Source organism: Pseudorca crassidens, chromosome 9 (assembly GCF_039906515.1).
Source record: "Pseudorca crassidens isolate mPseCra1 chromosome 9, mPseCra1.hap1, whole genome shotgun sequence".
Taxonomy (NCBI): Eukaryota; Metazoa; Chordata; class Mammalia; order Artiodactyla; family Delphinidae; genus Pseudorca; species Pseudorca crassidens.
In genome coordinates, this window is record NC_090304.1 from 90009520 (window position 1) to 90030129 (window position 20610).

Consider the following 20610-nt stretch of genomic DNA (forward strand, 5'->3'; position numbering starts at 1 on the left):
CCATAGGAAACAAATCCAAGCTCAGCTTCTTGAACCATAAAAGATCAGATGCAAACCATATCATTTCCCAGCTCCCCCCTTGGCTTGTGCCAGCTTCTTAGCCCTTCTCTCCCATGGCCACTTCTCTTATGCTGTGGCTTAACCTCCCAAGGCCTATGTTGGTAAAATCGAGATCATACTATCCATCTTACGGTTGTGGTCATGATTCAATACGTAGCTTCCATAAGTCCTTACCTTAGTGCAAGTGGTGGTGTGCAAAAATATTTCCCTGCTACAGGGGCCCATGCTGGCAAATTGCACCATTGCTGGAGTGTTGGAGGTGTCAGCAGTGTAGTTGCTGGAGTGTGGGGATCTCTGGGGGTCTCAGAGGAGGAGTGGGGTGGCCAAGGTGATGGGAGCCCTTGTGAGGTTGAGGGAACTGGGGTATAACCAGTATGACACATCTCAATATTGTAACAAATGGATGACTGTACTGCAGGGTCCTGGCTCATGGCCAGCTGACCCCTTCTGATGAGCTCCTTGGAGCCGCCCACCTGTCCCTGGAACATACATGTCAGACACCAAAGACCAAAGAGTCCATTACACATGCTCCCACTGCAGCTTTGGCTTCCTTTAATTCTCTTCTTCTTCCTGGTTCTGTCCTACTTCTGATTTGCCTGCTATCAACCTTCTGACTTCCTCTCCCACATCTGTCCTCACATCATCCTTGGATGTGACCCTGGGCAACAATCTCCTGGCCACAGACCTGTCTTCCTTGGACAAGTGAGTCTGCTTCTCCATCTAGCCCTTGGGGCTTCAGGTCGCATCATGCAAATACCCACTGTGTTTGTCCTCGTCTTGGGGCCTTCAACCCCAGCTCTAAGTTTCAGGCTAATCTGGTCTCAGGAACAAGAAGGGGCTCTGTCTGTTCAAACTTCACTTGCCCAAGTCAAGATCCACCTTGAAATTTGCCTCCTCTGAAAAGTTTTCTCTGTTATCCCCAATTGTCTAAATAGAACAATGGAATATCCAGCCACCACCAAGTGCTACTCAGTCCAGGGCAGGTTGTGGCACATGGTAGCAATGATAAGTGCTTCAGGAGTGGATGAGCGGGGAGCAAATGTAGAGGGCTGGGTGTTAAAGAGTTAAGCAGATCTGGGGGTGAACCTTTGTTTTGCTTGTTATCGGTTGTGTCATCTTGGGCAAGTTGACTTTGTGTGTCATAATTTCCTTCTCTGTGAAACGAAGGGTCTTCGTGAGGATCAAATCTAGTGATGTTTGCAAACATGTGTAGCACAGGACCTGGCATGCAGCAGGTGTTCAAAAATGGTACGTGATTGCCCATTGTCCCATGAGCCACTTTGGTTTCTTCCATGAGAAATAGTGTGACATGATGGCAAGAGCATGGGCTTCGGAATCTGGAGAGGTGTGAGTTCAATGCTTATTCGGCTACCAAATTGCTGTGAGACTTTGAGAAAGACAGGAATCCTTCTGAATCCCCTGTTGGTAGGGCAAGCTTCTGGGGGGTGTAAATGAAGCAAATGCCAGGAGAGTGGCTGGCATACAGCCGGCCCTCCACCATGCTGTCCCTTCTCTCCCCTTCTCTACTGCTGAGTGACCTGTGCCCACAGAGTCTGACAAAGAAACATGGATCCACTAACTTGATAAGGGGTGATTTTTCATTCTCATTTTGTTTTTTAACCTGGCATCAAGGTACTAGAGGTAGTGGAATTATTTTGTTTTTAGAAACATTAGATACATTAGGTTACATATTTTATTGATCCTGAATGCTGTGACTAATTTATTTCCCTCCTTTGAAGGTGCCTGTTCCAACACCCCAGAGCAACGCTTTATTTTGTTCATGGTTGATGCGATCTGCTCACCTGATTTACGCCTTGATCAAATGAACTTGCTTTAATGCAATTTTAATTTTTTCTAACTCTTTAAATTAATTATAGCCATTTCAGTGGCTCCTCTGTGTCTGTGCTGTTTCTCTGTTTCATCTCCATGGAAACCTTTCTTACAAAGAGGAGAGAGAGAGAGAGAGAGAGAGAGTGTGTGTGTGTATGTACGTGCACATGCCTTTTCTGTTCTGGGTGTTGACTTTAGTTCGCTTTTAAACTCTGTAATATCTGCTCTTAGAAGAATGATTCTGGGGTAACGACAAGTGAAAGCTGTTTGTTGTTTTCCACTTGGGAACAATGCCTGGCCTAGAATGTCGGCTATGAACTCTGCTCCCCTCGACCCCTCCCCATCTTCCCAGCCTGCGAGCAGCTCAGAAGAACCATGTGGGGTTAGTGCTGAGATGGCTTAGTGTAGTGTTTGGAATTAATAAATTAATATTCATGGAGCACTTTTGTGTGCCAGACAGGGCTCTTTATAAATGTTAGCTGATTTGATCCCTGTAGCCAGCATGTGAGGCTGGAGTTATCATTCTCACTTTAAAGGTGAAGGAAAGGCACAAAGAGGTTAAATAACTTGGCCAAAATTGCTCAGCTGGTGAGTGGTATGGCCAGGGTTTGATCTCAGGTTTTGCTGTTGTCAAATGATGTTCCCATCACACTGTCTCTTTCCCTCCACTACTGAGGGCTATAGACTCGCTCTGTCCTTTGGGGCCTGTCCCAAATGCCCTTCTTCTTGAAGCTTTCCTGATACAGCAGCGGGCCCATCTGTCCCTCCTCTAACCCTCTGGCTCTTCGTTTTCAGCTCTCTTTGGCCGCCACCCTTTATTGTCATTTGCATTCATCCCTGGTCATCTCCTAGAAGCAACCCGAGGGCAGCCTCGATTCTTTTCATCCTTTTACTCCCTTTGTACCCAGCACGATGCTCCCCACAAGGTGGGTGGGTACTCAGTAAATATTGAACCAATTTGGAAGGAAAAGCAGAGGTGTTTTGAGCAATGATCTTATATTGTAAACATGAGAGTGGTTATTCTCTTAAACCCTGTTTCACTGACTTGTGTAGACACTGGGTTCTCTGTTCAGGCATGCTTGGGAAAGCCATGTAAAATCCAATCAGGCGCATTGTGAAATTAACTAATTTCCTGCATGTGGGGGGCGATGGGCTTTTGGCTTTGAAGTACCTGGGAGTGTCACCTGCCATTTTATTAGAGCTGGCAACCCTTGGCATCAGAATGTGGTCTGACTCAGGAGATGGCAGGAGGTCCAGGTTTCTCCCGTTTGGCTGTCCAGGCAGGAAGGGGGTGAGAGATTAATGGGAAAAGCTAGCAGAGGTGGGAGTGGGAGCTTGGATCCAGGTGACTCCCTCCTTCCTTCCCTCTAGAACTCTATGGACTCAATGAGGAGGCAACACAGAGATTCTGAATGGGAAGGAGGAGAATTTTATTTTATATACGTATTTTTATTTTCAAAAATTTTTATTGGACTATAGTTGTTTTACAGTGCTGTATTAGTTTCTACTGTACAGAGAAGTGAATCAGCCATATGTATACACATATACCCTCTTTTTTGGATTTCCTTCCCATTTAGGTCACCAAAGAGCACTTAGTAGAGTTCCTTGTGCTATACAGCAGGTTCTCATTAGTTATCTATTTTATACATATTAGTGTATATATGTCAATCCCAATCTCCCATTTCATCCCAGCCCCCCTTCCTCCTTGGTGTCCATATGTTTGTTCTCTACATCTGTGTCTCTATTTCTGCCTTGCAAACAGGTTCATGTGTACCATCTTTCTAGATTCCACATATATGTGTTAATATATGATATTTGTTTTTCTCTTTCTGACTTACTTCACTCTGTATGACAGACTTTAGGTCCATCCACATCTCTACAAATGACCCAATTTCATTCCTTTTTATGGCTAAGTAATATTCCATTGTATATATGTATCACATCTTCTTTATCCATTCATCTGTTGATGGGCATTTAGGTAGCTTCCATGACCTGGCTATTGTAAATAGGGTTGCAGTGAACATCAGGGTGCATGTATCTTTTTGAATTATGGTTTTCTCTGAGTATATGCCCAGTAGTGGGATTGCTGGGTCATATGATAGTCCTACTTTTAGTTTTTTAAGGAACCTCCATACTGTTCTCCATAGTGGCTGTATCAATTTACATTCCTACCAACAGTGCAACAGGGTTCCCTGTTCTCCACACCCTCTCCAGCATTTGTTGTTTGTAGATTTTCTGATGATGCCCATTCTAACAAGTGTGAGGCGATACCTCATTGTAGTTTTGATTTGCATTTCTCTAATAATTAGTGATGTTGAGCAGCTTTTCATGTGTCTCTTGGTCATCTGTATGTCTATTTAGGTCTTCCACCCATTTTTTTATTGAGTTGTTTGTTTGTTTAATATTGAGCTGCAGGAGCTGCTTGTATATTTTAGAGATTAATCCCTTGTCTGTTGATTCGTTTGCAAATATTTTCTCCCATTCTGAGGGTTGTCTTTTCATCTTGTTTATAGTTTCCTTTGCTGTGCAAAAGCTTTTAAGTTTCATTAGGCCCCATTTCTTTATTTTTGTTTTCATTTTCATTACTCTAGGACGTGGGTCAAAAAAGACCTTGCTGCAATTTATGTCAAAGAGTGTTCTTCCTATGTTTTCCTCTAAGTTTTATAGCATCTGGTCTTACATTTTGGTCTTTAATCCATTTTGAGTTTATTTTTTGTGTATGGTGTTAAGGAGTGTTCTAATTTCATTCTTTTACATGTAGCTGTCCAGTTTTCCCAGCACCACTTATTGAAGAGACTGTCTTTTCTCCATTGTATACCCTTGCCTCCTTTGTCATAGATTAGTTGACCATGGGTGTGTGGGTTTATCTCTTGGCTTTCTATCCTGTTCCATTGATATATATTTCTGTTTTTATGCCAGTACCATATTGTCTTGATGACTGTAGCTTTGCAGTATAGTCTGAAGTCAGGGAGCCTGATTCCTCCAGCTCTGTTTCTTTCCCTCAAGATTGCTTTGGCTATTTGGGGTCTTTTGTGTCCACACAAATTTCATGATTTTTTGTTCTAGTTCTGTAACAAATGCCATTGGTCATTTGATAGGGATTGCATTGAATCTGTAGATTGCTTTGGCTAGTATAGTCATTTTCACAATATTGATTCTTCCAATGCAAGAACATGGTATATCTCTCCATCTGTTTGTGTCATCTTTGATTTCTTTCATCAGTGTCTTATAGTTTTCTGAATATAGGTCTTTTACCTCCTTAAGTAGGTTTATTCGTAGGTATTTTATTCTTTTGTTGCAATGGTGAATGGGATTGTTTCCTTAGTTTCTCTTTCTGATCCTGCATTGTTAGTGCATTGTTAGTGTATAAGAGTGCAAGAGATTTCTGTGCATTAATTTTGTATCCTGCAACTTTACCAAATTCATTGTTTAGCTCTAGTAGTTTTCTGGTGGCATCTTTAGGATTTTCTATGTATAGTATCATGTCGTCTGCAAACAGTGACAGTTTTACTTCTTCTTTTCCAATTTGGATTCCTTTTATTTCTTTTTCTTCTCTGATTGTCATGGCTAGGACTTCCACAACTATGTTGAATAAGAGTGGTGAGAGTGGACATCCTTGTCTTGTTCCTGATCTTAGAGGAAATGCTTTCAGTTTTTCACCATTGAGAATGATGTTTGCTGTAGGTTTGTCATATATGGCCTCTATTATGTTGAGGTAGGTTCCCTCTATGCCCACTTTCTGGAGAGTTTTTATCATAAATGGGTGTTGAATTTTGTCAAAAGCTTTTTCTGCATCTATTGAGATGATCATATGGTTTTTATTTTTCAATTTGTTAATACGGTGTATCACATTGATTGATTTGCATATATTGAAGAATCCTTGCGTTCCTGGGATAAATCACACTTGATCATGGTGTATGATCCTTTTAATGTGCTGTTGGATTCTGTTTGCTAGTATTTTGTTTAGTATTTTTGCATCTATATTCATCAGTGATATTTGTCTGTAATTTTCTTTTTTTGTAGTATCTCTGGTTTTGGTATCAGGGTGATGGTGGCCTCATAGAATGAGCTTGGGAGTGTTTGGAAGGAGGAGAATTTTAAAGGTAAGCAGAGCTACATGAGGAAATGAGGCTGTAAAGTTATATTTTGAACAATTATTCCAGTACCTACATCCCAGTGGATCCCACGTGCCCCATCCCTTCTTCTCCCAGCCCCAGGTCACACACTGATCCTAGAAAAGCTGTCTTGCTCAAAATGGTATTTGGAGTTTCTCAGTGGGAACAGCGTTCAGGACCTGGCTGGCTTATGCACCGTGGAAGCAGCCAGTCTCGCTGCCCTGTTGATCCACTTTGTAAAGCATCTCTGCTCCCCTTGGCAGGCAGGTCTCTGCTGTCCTCTGTACCACTGTCAACCCTCGCACTTGCTGGTCCACATGCAGCCACTTGGCCTCCCCCAGTCTTTGCCTCTGCTGTGGCTTGGTGGCAAAGACTCCTTTGGGTTCTTACTGATGAGGTGGAATTTGGTGGCAATTTTTTTACCTAGTGTCCCTAGGCCCCATCTGCCCTCGGATTCAGGACCCTAGGTCGCTTCTGTCCCTGGAGGGCTTCCTTTTGTTACTTATTGCTCTCCTGTTCCTCTTTCTGACACAGCAGGCTGCTTTTTGAGCTTGATCTTGCGGGAAGTGGGCCAGCAGGGCGTTGGGGGCTGACATTTGAGGGCTGGTTTCAGTTCTGTGACCGCCCTGACCTGCCAGCTCCTCAGTCTTTTCCATCAACAGTGAGTCATATGAATAATTAGTCCAATTTCCCTGACGGGAGAGCTGCCCAGTGCCTCTGCCTGCAACACCTGATGTTTCTTGCTGGATTATGGCCATAAACCTGCCAGTCCTGGAGCCTGGGCATCTGGGCAGAAACTTAAGGTGGTCGACCTCAGCAGCTTTGCTGGAAGGTGTGGGAGGTACCCACACCCAAATAGTCATCTGCATGGTGGAGACTTCTAGAAGTTTGTTGTCTATCAACCCACCATTCAAATATCTACTCTGCCCACTGTCATTGGGCAAGTTCCAGATCAGCCGGTTGTGCCCAGATGTTGCTTGTGGGGCTATCTGGGGCATCTTCTCAGCCTCACAGACCTTTACACAAGTATCCATTCAGCAGGTGGCAGAGGAGGGGTTTCAGGAAGGTTCCCTCTGAGGCTATGTGAGAGAGAGAAGTGAGGTATCCTGTTGATGTTTTTGCTTCTCCCTGTCTCTGCAAGCATTGAAACAGAAAACTCTGCTCCCACCAGGCTGTGGGAAAGCACATGGTGCCATTTCAGCATACACGCACCGTCACACACACCAGCACACACACACACACACACACAGAGTACCGTGCGCGCGCACACACAAACACACACCAGCACACACACACACGCAGTAGCGCACACACACCAGCACACACACACACACAGTAGCGCACACACACCAGCGCACAAACACCAGCACACACACACACACAGTAGCGTGCACGCACACACACACACAGTAGCGCACACACACCAGCACACACACACACACACACACACACACACTGCCTCAGAGTCCAGGGCTCAGCACCCACTCTCCCCTGGGATGACCCCTGGTTGCTCAGGCCTCTGGTGGGTAGTGGACCAGTGGCCTCTGATGTCTTTACTCCTGTGAAGACCCAAACCTCTTATGGCCCAGGATGATTAGCAAACAGAAGCTCAGAGGGAAGAGCTGCTGCCCCATCCCCTGAACACAGAAGACAGGGCCAACTCAGGGCAAACTGGGACGGGAGGGGAGGGGGTTTGATTTGGGTTTCCCTTCCACCTTCCCTCTCAGAACGCTCTGCTCCACAAAACTCTGTTTTGCTCTGGGCACTATCGGGGCCACAAAGGGGAACATACATAATAGAAACTTGTGCCTTGGTCATTGTGTTGCACCAGATTTCAGATGAAAACGCCCTTTAAAATTCCCAGCAATCATGCACCACCTCTGTTTGAGCCTCATCCCTTCTCTCGACCACATGCCTTCCTGACCTGCACTTCATCCAGGCTACTCCATCCTCCCCCTTGCCCTCGGGGTGAGGCTCAGGGTATGGTGAAGCTTGGAGAGAGGGTCGGGGTGGGTTGAAAGCGCAGGAGTGGGATGGAAGAGTCTAAAACTAGAGACAGTCACAATTTACTCATGTCTTGGCTTAATGATTGTTTTAAAAAATTGAGGTATAATTAACAAACATTATATTAGTTTCAGGTATACAACATAATGATTCAATATTTGTATACATTGTTGGCTTAATAATTAACAGCACTCTCCTTCACTCTCAAAGGTGTCCTAATTTGGATACGTTATATGATCATCCAATTTAAGCCCACTTCACTTGCCATTGATTTACATAACTTGTCTCATACTATCTCACGATGTCACTGTATCCAAAAAGCTGCTTCGAATGTCTCCTGTCCCGCAGCAGGGCCCAGCTTAGGTAGGGAAGAAGGAGGCAGAAGTACAAGAGACCTCAGGACAGGCCTGGGGACCACACCTGACTCTCCTCAAGGAGCCCCTGTCCATTTCACAGGAAATTCTAGAAGAACCCTCTCCAGTGATCAAGGCTGCAGGACATACAGCTGATGCTGGAGAACCTGGGCTGCAGTGAGCTATTTTGGGGCACAGGTGTCTCCCCCCCGGGCTTCCCCAGGCAGCCAGAAGCTACCCAAGGGCTCTTGGCCGATCCTGGCAGCAGCCTGCAGCTGAGTCTGTGTGCAGGCAGCTGGGCCCCCAGGAGCTGGGTCTTGGCCTCTGTGTTGAATGTTGGGCCCACTGGGGACATGAGGAAGACGTTTGATTTTTCTGCCATAACTCATAGCTTTGTTGCAGCAGTGCTGTCTGCTCTGCCATATTAATAAGAAACAAACATTGTTTTGTTGTGTTTGATTTCCGTGTTAGGCTGGAGTCTTCAAGGGCTGTTTAAAATTTAATAAGTGAGAATAAAATCAGGAGAAAAAATATTCCTCTGGGTCATCTGACTGCAACAGACTTGTTAATTCTGGCTCTGCGTTTCCAGTGGCAGATGGCTGACCCAGCAGCAGGGGAGGGTGCCCACCCTTCTTCCTCCAGGGCTCAGGGCTGGTTCCACCCTCTGTTCTGGAAACAGACCCACCCTTGGGAAGGCCACCTGGTCGTGGCTCAGGTGGGAGCTGACACAGCTCAGGGAAGGAGGGTTTCCAGGGAGCCCTGAACAAGTTTTGTTCCCTCTGCTCCTTCAAATTCAACAGTATTTTATTGAGCACTTACTGTATGCCAGATAGTGTTAGATGCTGGGCTGGAGAGATGAAAAAGGTGTGATCAGTGCTCAGGAGGGCAGAGACTAGAATCACGCAATTACAGTGCAGTGTGAGTGAGTACAGGGTGTAGAAGGAAACAGCAGAGGTTCCTGGGAGTGCCCCCAACACAGACCAAGGACATACGCCCCCAGCTGCTGGGGAGCTGCGGCACAGGTAGGGCCTTCAGCTGTGGGCACCCTGTGGAGGTTCGCACCTCTGGGGAGAGCTGTCTGGCCCAAGAGCATGCGCCCTTCCCAGGGCAGCCACATCCGATGACTGATGGATTGTGTGTATAAAGACCCAACCTCTTGCCCCAACTTGGGACAGTTCTGAAGGGTCAATTGAGTCCCAGAACCCCTGTAAGATCAGCTGAGGGCTTTTTGGGGGGCTGCATCACAGCTCAGCATCTCCCTCTGCCCAGTTCTGCTTCTTTCCCTTCTACAGATGTTGATTGCGAGAGCATTCCCTAATAAACCTCCTGCATGTTTATCTGTCTCAGGCTCTGCCTCCTGGGGAACCAGCCTGCAACAGGACCTAAAATGGTCAGCATTGTTTAGGGAGGGCTTCCTAGAAGAAGTGACTTTTAGGCTGAAATCTGGAGGATGAGTAAGAGTCAGTCTGTTGACAGCTATGGGTCTGGAGGGAAACGGTACTGGTTCCAGGTAGAGGAAAAGAATGTGCACAGGCAGATAGGCCAAAGGGAGCAGAGCATGCCCAGGTGGGATGGCAAAGCAGGAGGCTGGGGGTTTGGTTGAGGACATTTCATAGGGTTCTGCGAGCTGTGATTGTGGCCTGGGTTTTATTCTAAAGGCACAGTGATGTCACAGAAGGGTTTTAAGTAGGGGTTGGGATGTGACATGGTTGACTTAGAGAATTTGATTTGAAGAAGGTAGAAACAAGCAAGGAGTCCGGCTAATGAGGATGTTGTAGTAACTCAGAAGAGAGATGATGATGGTCTTAAGTGAAGTAGTGGGAGAGAGGTAGATGGATTTAAGAGACATTTACTTAGGAGGAAGAATCAATTGTCAGGAACTGATGAGGGACAAGATATGGAGGGAGAGAGAGGAAGCAAGGATGGGCTTGGGCTTCTGGCTTCAGTAACTTTGAGGATGCTGGGCTTCTGGCTTCAGTAACTTTGAGGATGCTGCAGCCATTTAGTGAGATGGGGAGCAAGTGGAGAAGCGGATTTGGGAAGAAGGTGGTGAAGGGGAACATGTGTGTTTCAGGGCGCTAAATTTGAGTTATCTTTGGCATATTTGAGAACAGAGCTGAGACATTTAGGTATATGGATACAAAGCTCAAGAGAAAGAACAAAGTTCTTTCTTTGTTTATCTACTGCTTATGATAAATTGCCCTCAAAGCTCAGTAACTTAAACAACAATAAATATTTATTATTTCAGTTTCCATGAATGAGGAATTGAGCAGTACCTTTTTTTAAAAAAAATATTTATTTAAAAAATTTTTGGCTGTGTTGGGTCTTCGTCACTGTGCGTGGGCTTTCTCTAGTTGCGGCGAGTGGGGTCTACTCTTCGTTGTGGTGCGCGGGCTTCTCATTGCAGTGGCTTCTCTTGTTGCAGAGCACGGGCTCTAGGCGCACGGGTTTCGGTAGTTGTGGTGCGTGGGCTCAGTAGTTGTGGCTCGTGAGCTTAGTTGCTCTGCAGCATGTGGGATCTTCCTGGACTGGGGCTCGAACCCGTGTCCCCTGCATTGGCAGGAGGATTCTTAACCACTACGCCACCAGGGAATCCCTGAGCAGTGCCTTAATTGAAGTTTCCACTGGGTCTGGAGGATGTGCTTCCAAGATGGCTGTCAAGTTGGTGCCCCTGGCAAGAGGTCTTGAATTCTCACCATGTGGAGCTATCCATAGCCAGAGGTTGTTTGAGTGTCTTTATGACATGGGAGCTGGTTTCCCTCAGAGCAAATGATCAAAGAAAGTAGGGCAGAAATGGCAATGTCTTTTATTGATCTACCCTCAGAATCACACACCATAACTTACCATATCCTAGTGGTCACACAGACTGACCGTGATCCACTGATGGAGGGGACTACACAGAACGTGAATACTGGAACTCAAGGGCCATTGGTGCCACCTTCGAGGCTGCTTACCACACCTGGAGATATAGATTTGGAAATCATTAGCATTTAGATGATATTTGAAGTCGTGGTAATGGGGGAGATTGCTTGAGAGAAATGTGCAGAAGGAAAAGAGAAGGGTTTAAGGACAGAACCTGAGAGACACTGGCCTTTAAGGATAAGCACAGAAAGAGAAGCCAGTGAAGGAGACTGATGAAAAGTGTGATCATATGTCCTGGTTTGGCTGCAGTTTGTTCCGCTTTATGCCTGTTGTGTCCACATGACACATGTCCCTTTTCACTTTCCCAAGTGCCCTGGATTAGATTAAACTTACATGGTCACCCTATGATAACAGGCAGCCAGAGCATCAGAGGGAAACCAGGAGGAATAAACATCATGATGGACATTGGATTTCATGACAAGGAGGTCACTGGAGATGTTAGCAGCAGCTATTTGTGTTGTGGGCAAGGAAACCTGGTTTCAGAGGGTGAGGCGAGTGAGAAGCGAAGTAAGTTATTTTAGTAGTGTTATTTCTAGAGGTTTGATCAAAAAATGAAGGGAGAAAATGGGGTTTTAAGAGTATGTGGAATAGTGGGAGAATTTTTCTCTGAAGATGTCAGGCACTAAAATATGTATAATTGATGAAGAAAAGGCTCAGTAGAGACAGAAAGGTTGTTTATCATCCAGGTTCTCCAGAGCAGGGGAATAATCTGGAAGAGAATTCTGGAGGCCTCAGCGTCTCAAAACATAAACCCAAAATGAAGGTGCAGAAGCTGGTTAGGAAGGAATGACAGCCACTCGTGACCTCTGAAGTTCCCAGGTCACTGGGCTCTGCCTGGTGATCGGTGGGGCTTTCCGTTCTGGAAATCCGTGTGACCTGGCATCAGAGGTGCTTCTGGGGTCTTGTCAGCTACCATTGCTTCCCATTCTCCCTGAAAAGGCTGCTTCTCTGGACCCCGATCTGGAGATGCTTTTGCTTCTGTGCTGGCAGGGGAAGCAGCAGGACTCTGGAAAGGCAGATTGCATGATATAGGGATGTGGGAGGTGCCTCCATTGGTATGAGCTGCAGGATGAACTGAAATGGTCCCTACCCCATCCCCAATCATGATAAGTGACATCTAGAAGTATGGCTCCATTGTCCTAGAGAGCTCAGGCAGGGGTGTGTGGGGGACCTTTGCAATGAATTGGCCAAGAAAGGAGAGAAAGGATTCTTTATCATAGGAAGGCCTGGTTAATTGCATCACAAGGTATAGAGGCCAAGTCCCATAGCTAAAATGAATATATGGGTTTCAAAGGAAGACAAATTCTTGTGAGTGAGGAATGTTTACACTTCAGAAAATCAAGAGGAAGCTGGCTGTAGCTGGCTCTTGGGGGGAAAGACCTTAGTGCATTTGAAGCGCCCGTATCTCTCCCCCCACCCAGGAGATAACAGCTGCTCCAGCCACTCCTCAATCCCCACCAAGAGAGACGCTCAGATGGGGAATGACTTCGCTGACACCCAGCCCATATCAGAGGCTCTCACAAAGAAGGATTCGGGGCTGGGGATCCCCTTCTGTGTCCCCAGAGAGGAGAGGCGGGGCACCGGCAGTGAGGAGAGACGACTGGGAAACAAGTGGACAGCTAAGAAAACCTTGAAGGGAGAGGCTCTGTCCTTACCTCCACCATGTGGCACAAGGGGTAAAGCCTCCTTGCCTGTCCTCTGACTCTACGAGGGTACCTTCTGGAGCCCTCCATCCAAGGGGAGCTTGACTTTCCAGTGGAACAGAGGCCGTGTTCATCCTCCAGGTGGGGAGCCCCGCCCGTCTGTATCAGCTGACTTGACAGCGGTCTTCCCGCGAGGCGAGGAAGAAGGGCAGACTACACACAGGAGGGCCTGGGGGGCCGACTCCTGGGGTACCCTCCCCATCCATCTCATCTCCTCGTGGGCGCAAACACACACAGCAGGGGAAGAGAAGGCGCGGAAAGGACGCCTGGCTTTGAGAAGGATGCTCTAGCAACTCTTGCACGTGCTGGGACAGCGGGTTGGGCATTTGCAGACCCAGTGCTACTGGAGTGAGAGAGGGGCAGCTGCTAGCTTGCCCAGCCCGGTGGCCCGGCGGCGTGGGCTGCACCCTCAGGTGCATCAGTCCTCTGCGTCTGGGCAGGTGGGTGGTCACAACGCATCGCAGGGGGGGCCGGCCTGGAGCACCATGCAGCATCTTTCCGGCAGGGAGTCGACTATTCCCGGCAACCTTATACTTTAAAAACAAATTGATGGGCTATAATTGCAAATGCCTGGATTGTCTGGTCCTGACAGGAATTGTCTGAAAGCAAACAGTCTGGTCCAGCTGAGGGAGGTGTTTCCTGACAAATGCATGCTGCTAATAGAAGTATCCCTCTGCATCCTCAGTCCTTCCCCCATTTTCTGGCAGGATGTAAATTCTGCATAGGGGAGTTTTTATTTTTCTTTTTTCTTATGATTCCTTTTCTTGACGTGTGAATTCTGAATTTCATTTTTCCCCAGAGAGGCGGTGGAATCATCCAGCCGTCCTCCTTGTCAAAGTTATAGGCAATTTGACCTGCCGTTTAGCCATTTCCTAGAGCCGGTTGAATGGATCTTTGGGCCGTTTCTGCCTTGAAGACAACACAGGGCGTATTATAACCCATGCAGATGAGAACCCCGGACCGCTGGCTTGAGACTCGTTGCCCTTGCAAATGTTAATTCTTCTTCAGCTGTGGGCTGAAGATTTCACCAAGTTCACAGACCCTAAGTGGAGACGGGGCCTCTTCCCTATGTGCCCCATTTAATTTAGCACAGGGAGATCAGCTCGGTGCTTTGTGACCACCTAGAGGGGTGGGATAGGGAGGGTGGGAGGGAGAGGCAAGAGGGGGGAGGATACGGGGATATATGTATACGTATAGCTGATTCACTGTTATACAGCATAAACTGACAACACTGTAAAGCAATCATGCTCCAATAAAGATGTTAAAAATAAATAAATAAAAGGCAAGGGGTTTACTAGGCAAGTCAGAGAGAACAAACCATGAAGAATGGCACATTACAGAGCAATTTCCAGAAGCCTGAGTAGGTTCCATAGGTCTCTTCTGAGTCCATATTGACAGGAAAATGTGAGCTGACCCTATGTGTAGTATACTCGGTAATATTGTGATTTATAATAAGAAATTCTTGACCCAGAGCTCCTGAAAGCCTTGGAATTTCCTAAGTGATAAGAGTCATAAATGGAAAAAGTCTTTTGTTATTCATAACATGCCCCCTTCAATCACACCCGAGTTTATGTTAATAGGGTAATTTCTGGATAAGCCCTTAGATAACCACCAGATGGGAGCTGGTTGCCAGGGGAACCAACCAAGTGATTAGAGGGTTGGAACTTTCAGCTCCACCCGCCATCTCCCAATCTCTGGAGAGGGGGAAGAGAGAGGGGCTGCAGGTAGACTCAGTTGCCAATAGCCAATGATTTAATCAATCATGCCTATGTAATAAGATCTCCATAAAAAATCCCTGAAGTATGGGATTCGGAGAGCTTCTGGGCTGGTGAACATGTGGAGAATTTGGGAGAGTGGCTCAGCTGGAGAGGGCATGGAAGCTCCGTGCCCCTTCCCCCATACCTTGCCCCACACATCTCTTCCATCTGGCTGTTCTGAGTTATATCCTTGTATAATAAACTGGTAATCTGGTAAGTAAACTGTTTTCCTGAGTTCTGGGAGCTGCTCTAGCAAATCAATCGAACATAAGGAGGGGGTCATGGGAACCTCTGATTTATAGCCAGTCAGTCAGAAGCACAGGTGACAACCTGCACTTGCAATTGGTGCCTAAAGTGGGGTGTGGGGCAGTCTTGCAGGAATGAACCCTTAACCTGTGGAATCTGATGCTGTCTCCAGGTAGATAGTGTCAGAACTGCATTAAATTGTGGGACACCCAGCTGATGTCTGAGAATTGCCTGGTATGGGAATTTAGTAGGCAGAGATATTGTGAATTTTTCCTTTCTAGCTCTTAACTTGGTTTATGTGCCAAACATTTAGGGAGCACCCATGGTGTGATAGGTGCTGGAGACCAAGTAGGCTTTTTACTGTGTAGTGGTGAAACGGGCCCATTTCAAACCAGTGTGGCTAAGTGCTGGGATGCAGGCTTTTGCAGGAGCTGGGGTATGGGTGGGGTTTAATCATAGCAGTTGATGTTTGCTGAATTCCTACCATGTGACAGATATTATGCTAAATGCATTTCCCACGCTATCACATGTAATACCACAACCCTATTTGGCAGGTATTATTCAGCTCATTTTAAAGATAACAAAACTGGAGCTTAGGCTAAATAACTGGCTAAGCCACATAAGAGGTAAAAGGCAGAGCTGGGGTTCAAAGCCAGGTCTGTCTGACGCAGCCCGGGCTCTTAACCACTGTTGCTGTTTTTCCCACCTCCCTGGCCTGCAAGGGTCAGAGAAGCATTCGGAAACCCTGAGATGAGCCTTGAAGTCAGGGTGGGACAGCCCTGGTATTGGCCAGGGTGGGGAGGTCTGAGGGTTATCTGCTCCGGGTGGTGCAGTGGGGTTGGACTTGACCTCGGCCCCAAGAGCTGCTGTCCTCCCCTTCCAGCCACTCTTCTAGGCTCCAGCATAATATAGAGCAGAAGCCTCAACAGGAGACTGCAAATGCGTGGCAATTTAATTGAGGAGTTTTACTGAGATTGGAACTAGCTGGAGAGAAGGAGCAAGGGAAGAGCTTGAAGAGATGGTGTTTGAGTTGCAGCTAAATATAGCATTGCCCAAGTGCTTCCCCTACCCCCACCATTCCTGTGGATTTTGAAGGAGCTTGGCTCCCGGGAGGAAACATTTAAGGCTGGAGGAATAGAGTTTTCTTCAGTTTGTCTTCTGTGTAAATAAGAGGGACACAAGCACAAATGTTACACTGGATCTTATTGATTAAAGTATTAACAAGTGAAACAGTCTTCCAGTCGGCCAGCTTCGCATCTTCTCACGGCTGCTGTGGGACTCACTGCAACAAGGCTGCGCCTGAGATGTCCAAGCTCCCGCTCTGGCTCTTGGTTCCCAGGTCGCCACCTCTTTCTCTGGGTATTGTTGTTACCTTCCTCAGGCTCTCTTTGTAATCGTGTCTCTCACTCTTAAATTTCCATGGTTCTTTCCCTCTTGCTGTGTTTTCACCTGGGATACTACTCTAGACAGACCCAGAGCTCAAGGAGTTTACCGTCTGGACTTTCCAGATAGTTCAGTATCTGCCAAGTGTCTGGGTGAGGCTGATGGCTGTCAGGCCTGCATTGGTCACTGTCACCCCTAGGATTTGAGAAGGAAAGGGAACCAGTGCTTTTTGTGACCTACATCCTCGGGAACATATAACCTTGGTAACTACTTCATGCTAGGCCGGCCGTCTCAACCTGAGGTCTGTATGAGCTCAAGGGAGATGAAATAGTAATCAGGTTTCTAAATATATGTGTCTATGAGAATTTGGGGGGAAGTTTCTTAACTTTCATTGAGTTCTCAAGGTTGGCCATGAGCCAAATCATTTGTGGCCCCAGCAGGGTGGCTCAGTCACTAAGGGGAGAGTCAGACTTGGGCTCTCAGTGGGTCCCCCACTCCATCAGAGCAGCAGTGAAGAAAGAAACCAATAGCCATATTTGACCTTTCAATCTATCTTTTAAAAAAAGGTCATTTCCTTTGTACTTGGTCTTGTTTGGGGGTTGATTTGCAATGATACTAAATTATTGGACTTTATTATGTGCTCGAAGGAGCAGAATGTTTTTATTCTAAGGGAATAATGGAGTTACAATTGCTTTATCCTTTGCTATACCCTAAAACTGTAGAGTTGGAGCAGAGCTAAAAGTTCATGTAGTGTACCCAGAAGCCACAATCCTGTTGCCTCATCCTGAATCTTCCCTATGCCACTCCCATCAAATGGCCATATAGCCTCTTGCAGGGACAGAGAATGTTCTGTTCACTTACTCGTTCATTCACCCATTCAACTGCATCCTCCCATACGCCGTGGGAATCTGATGATGAAGAAGACAAGTAACAGCCTTGCTGGTCCTTAAGGAGCTTACAGCCCAGCAATCTGGAAAGGCAGACATTGAACAAGGATGAAGAGTGTTAGAGCAGGGATGAGGCTAACTGGGACCACTCTGGTCTGTGGGTGGTAGTGGTCATAGAAGGGTTCCCAGAGGAAGTAACACCCAAGCTGAGCTGAAGGGGGAGTGGGAGCTGGGGAGATGGAGGAAGATTGGGTGGAGGGAGTGTTGTAGGTAAAGGGAGTGACACATTCAATGATCCAAGAATGAAAGAGAAGGAGCAAGACTTAGTGGAGAAAGTAAGAGACGATTAGCATGGCTGGAACAGAAAAAAAGGATAGGAGAGTGGTTCCATGGTAACCCACTTTATTTTTGACAGGTCTGAGTGAGAAAGTTCTCCCTGACCTTTCCACTTATGGCCTTCTGATGCTCCTAGGTAGACAAACATCTTCATGGGATTTATTAAGACAAACAGACACACCAGCCATGAGTTTCCCCTTCCATTTCCTTATATTTGGGCAGAACTTTTAAACAAGAAGCAAGTTTTGGTTCTGTTGTACCCTTGCCATGGCCACCACCTGGAATGTTGTCCCTAACCCTATCTACTCAGCTCAAAGGTTTTGTATATGTTCACTTCCCCCATCAGACTGTGTACTTGTGAAGGGCGGGGACCATAACTAATTCTCTCCAGTGCTTAGTGCAGGGCCTAGCACACAGCAGGTGCTTGGTTAGTGCTTTGTGGTTGACCAGTGAATGGATGAATGGCTTAGATGCCAATCAGTGATGAATCTTGTGAACAGAAGTCAGTATGAAGTAGGAGAGACAAGCAGGAAAGCTGGACAAGTCACAGCAGAAGCTGTCAGTGTCACCCCAGGAAACTGAGGTTCCTTCTATTGCCATGAATTTCATGGGTGTGATGATAACACTTCTCAGTGTATAATTTCTCTCCTCCAGACCACAATCGTTGCCCCAGTTATACAATACTTGACTCACATAAATTTAATATCATGAAAATTGTTACATAACAACCATAATTAGATTTTAGAGATCTCGGGAAGTTTGCATTACCAACCAACACAGCAGCTAGTGTGTCAGTGAGTACCACAAAACCAGAATGTGAAACTCACCATAACCACCCTAAAGAGAAGAACTTTCCTCTGTGTTCTGTGTTTCTGTTACTGTGTGACTTCTCAGTGCCTTGGCTCATGTCTTGCTTTTATTTGTGATGATTGTACTATATTCAATTATAATATAGTATTGTGGTAGACAGCCTCCAAGATGACCCCCAAAGATTCCTACCTTTGGTATCTATGCTCTTGTGTAAATCCTCTCCCCTTGAGTGTGGACTGGACGTAGCCTCTCACAACTAACCAACTGAATATGGGAATGGTGATGGCATGTCACTTCTCAGCTTAGGTTATAAAAAAGAGTGTGATTCTGCCTTGGGCTTCCCTCTCTCACTCTCTTACTCATTTGCTCTGGGGGAAGCCAACTGCCATGTTGTGAGCTGCCCTATAGAAAGGCCCACATGGCAGAGAACCAAGCGAAGCCCCAAACTGACAGCAAGCAAAGAACTGAGAGCCTCAGTGCAGTAGTCCGTGAGGACTTGCACACTGCCAGCAGCATGTACAAAAGCTTGGAAGTGGATCCTCCCCTCAGCTGGCTCCTTAATGGCAGCCTTGAGAGAGACCTTGAGGCAGAGGCACCCAGCTAAGCCATGTCTGGATTCTAGACCCAGAGGAATGATGAGACAATAAATGTTTTAAGCTGCTAACTTTGGTATTATGATTTGTTATACAGCAGTAGCTCTCTAGTAGGGGTTTTGATACCATCAGTGGGATGATGGATGCTGCAACAAATACCTAAAAATATGGCGATTTATAATTGGTCAGTGGATGAAGCCTGGGAAGATTTTTGATGTGTGTATTAGAGAATACCCAAGCTAAGTTGAACAGACGTAGAAATCTGAACTATGATGATGCTGCCAATAAAGTCTCAAAGGAAAGTGAGAAACATATTATGGAAATTTGAGGAAGGGAGATTTTTGTGATGTAGTGGCAGAAACTTAACATTGCCTCTGGCAACCACTGACCTTTGCAACTATGAGCTCGATTATTGTTGTTTTTAAGATTCTACATATAAGTGAGATCATATGGTATTTGTTTCTCTGTTTGACTTATTTAGCTTAGCATAATGCTCTCAAGGTTCATCTATGTATCTTTGTTGTGCAAATGGCAAGACTGCCTTCTTTTATATAGCTGAATAATATTCATATATATGAATGAATATTATTCATTATTTTATATATATATATATATATGTACACACACACACCATGGTTTCTTCATCAATCAGTGGACACTTAGGTTGTTTCTATGACTTGGCTATTGTAAATAATGCTGCAATGAACATAGGGGTGCATATGTCTTTTCTAATTAGTATTTTTTTTCTTCAGATAAATACCAAGAAACGAATTGCTGGGTCATATGGTAGTTCTATTTTCAATTTTTTGAGGAACCTCCATGCTGTTTTCCACAATGGCTGCACCAATTTACATTCCCATCAACAGAGCACAAGGGTTGACTTTTCTCTACCTCCTCGCCCACACTTGTTATTTCTTGTCTTTTTGATGATAGCCATTCTGACAGGTGTGAGGTGATATCTCATTGTGGTTTTGATTTGAATTTCCTGATAATTTGTGATGCTGAAGCATGCCACTGTTAAATATAAACAAACACAAATATTTGAGGAAAGCATCTAACATGGAAGACATAAACCAAAACAAACAAACACAGGCAACTTTGAGGAAATGGCAGCTGTGTAGGAAGCAAATAAACTTCAAAGAAATCTATCAAAATGCTCAAAGAGATGAGAGAAGACAGTGTAGCCAAAAACCAGAATAGGATGCCATGAAAAAGGAACACTCAGAGATCACAAACAGCTCTTGGAAATTTAAAATTTTGGTAGCAGAAACCCAAAACTCAATAGTAGGTCCAAAGACTCTATGATCAATAATGACAGTGATTTTTTTTCCACAGCAGCATTTTCAGCACCTTGAACTTTACTTTGTACATAGTAGAAACTCAACAAAAACTTTCTGAGAGAATGAATGAGTGAATGATGATAAAGTTGGGTAAATCTCCCTGGAGTAGAGCTTTCCCAGGACTGGGAAATAGGAAACCAAAGCAAAGCAAAAGACCTCCAGAAGATCTGAATCTGAATAATGGGAACTCTGGAAGGAATAAGTCAGATGGGAAAAATAATCACTTAAAAAAAAAAAGACTCAGTAAAAATTCCTTAAAATGCATGACATG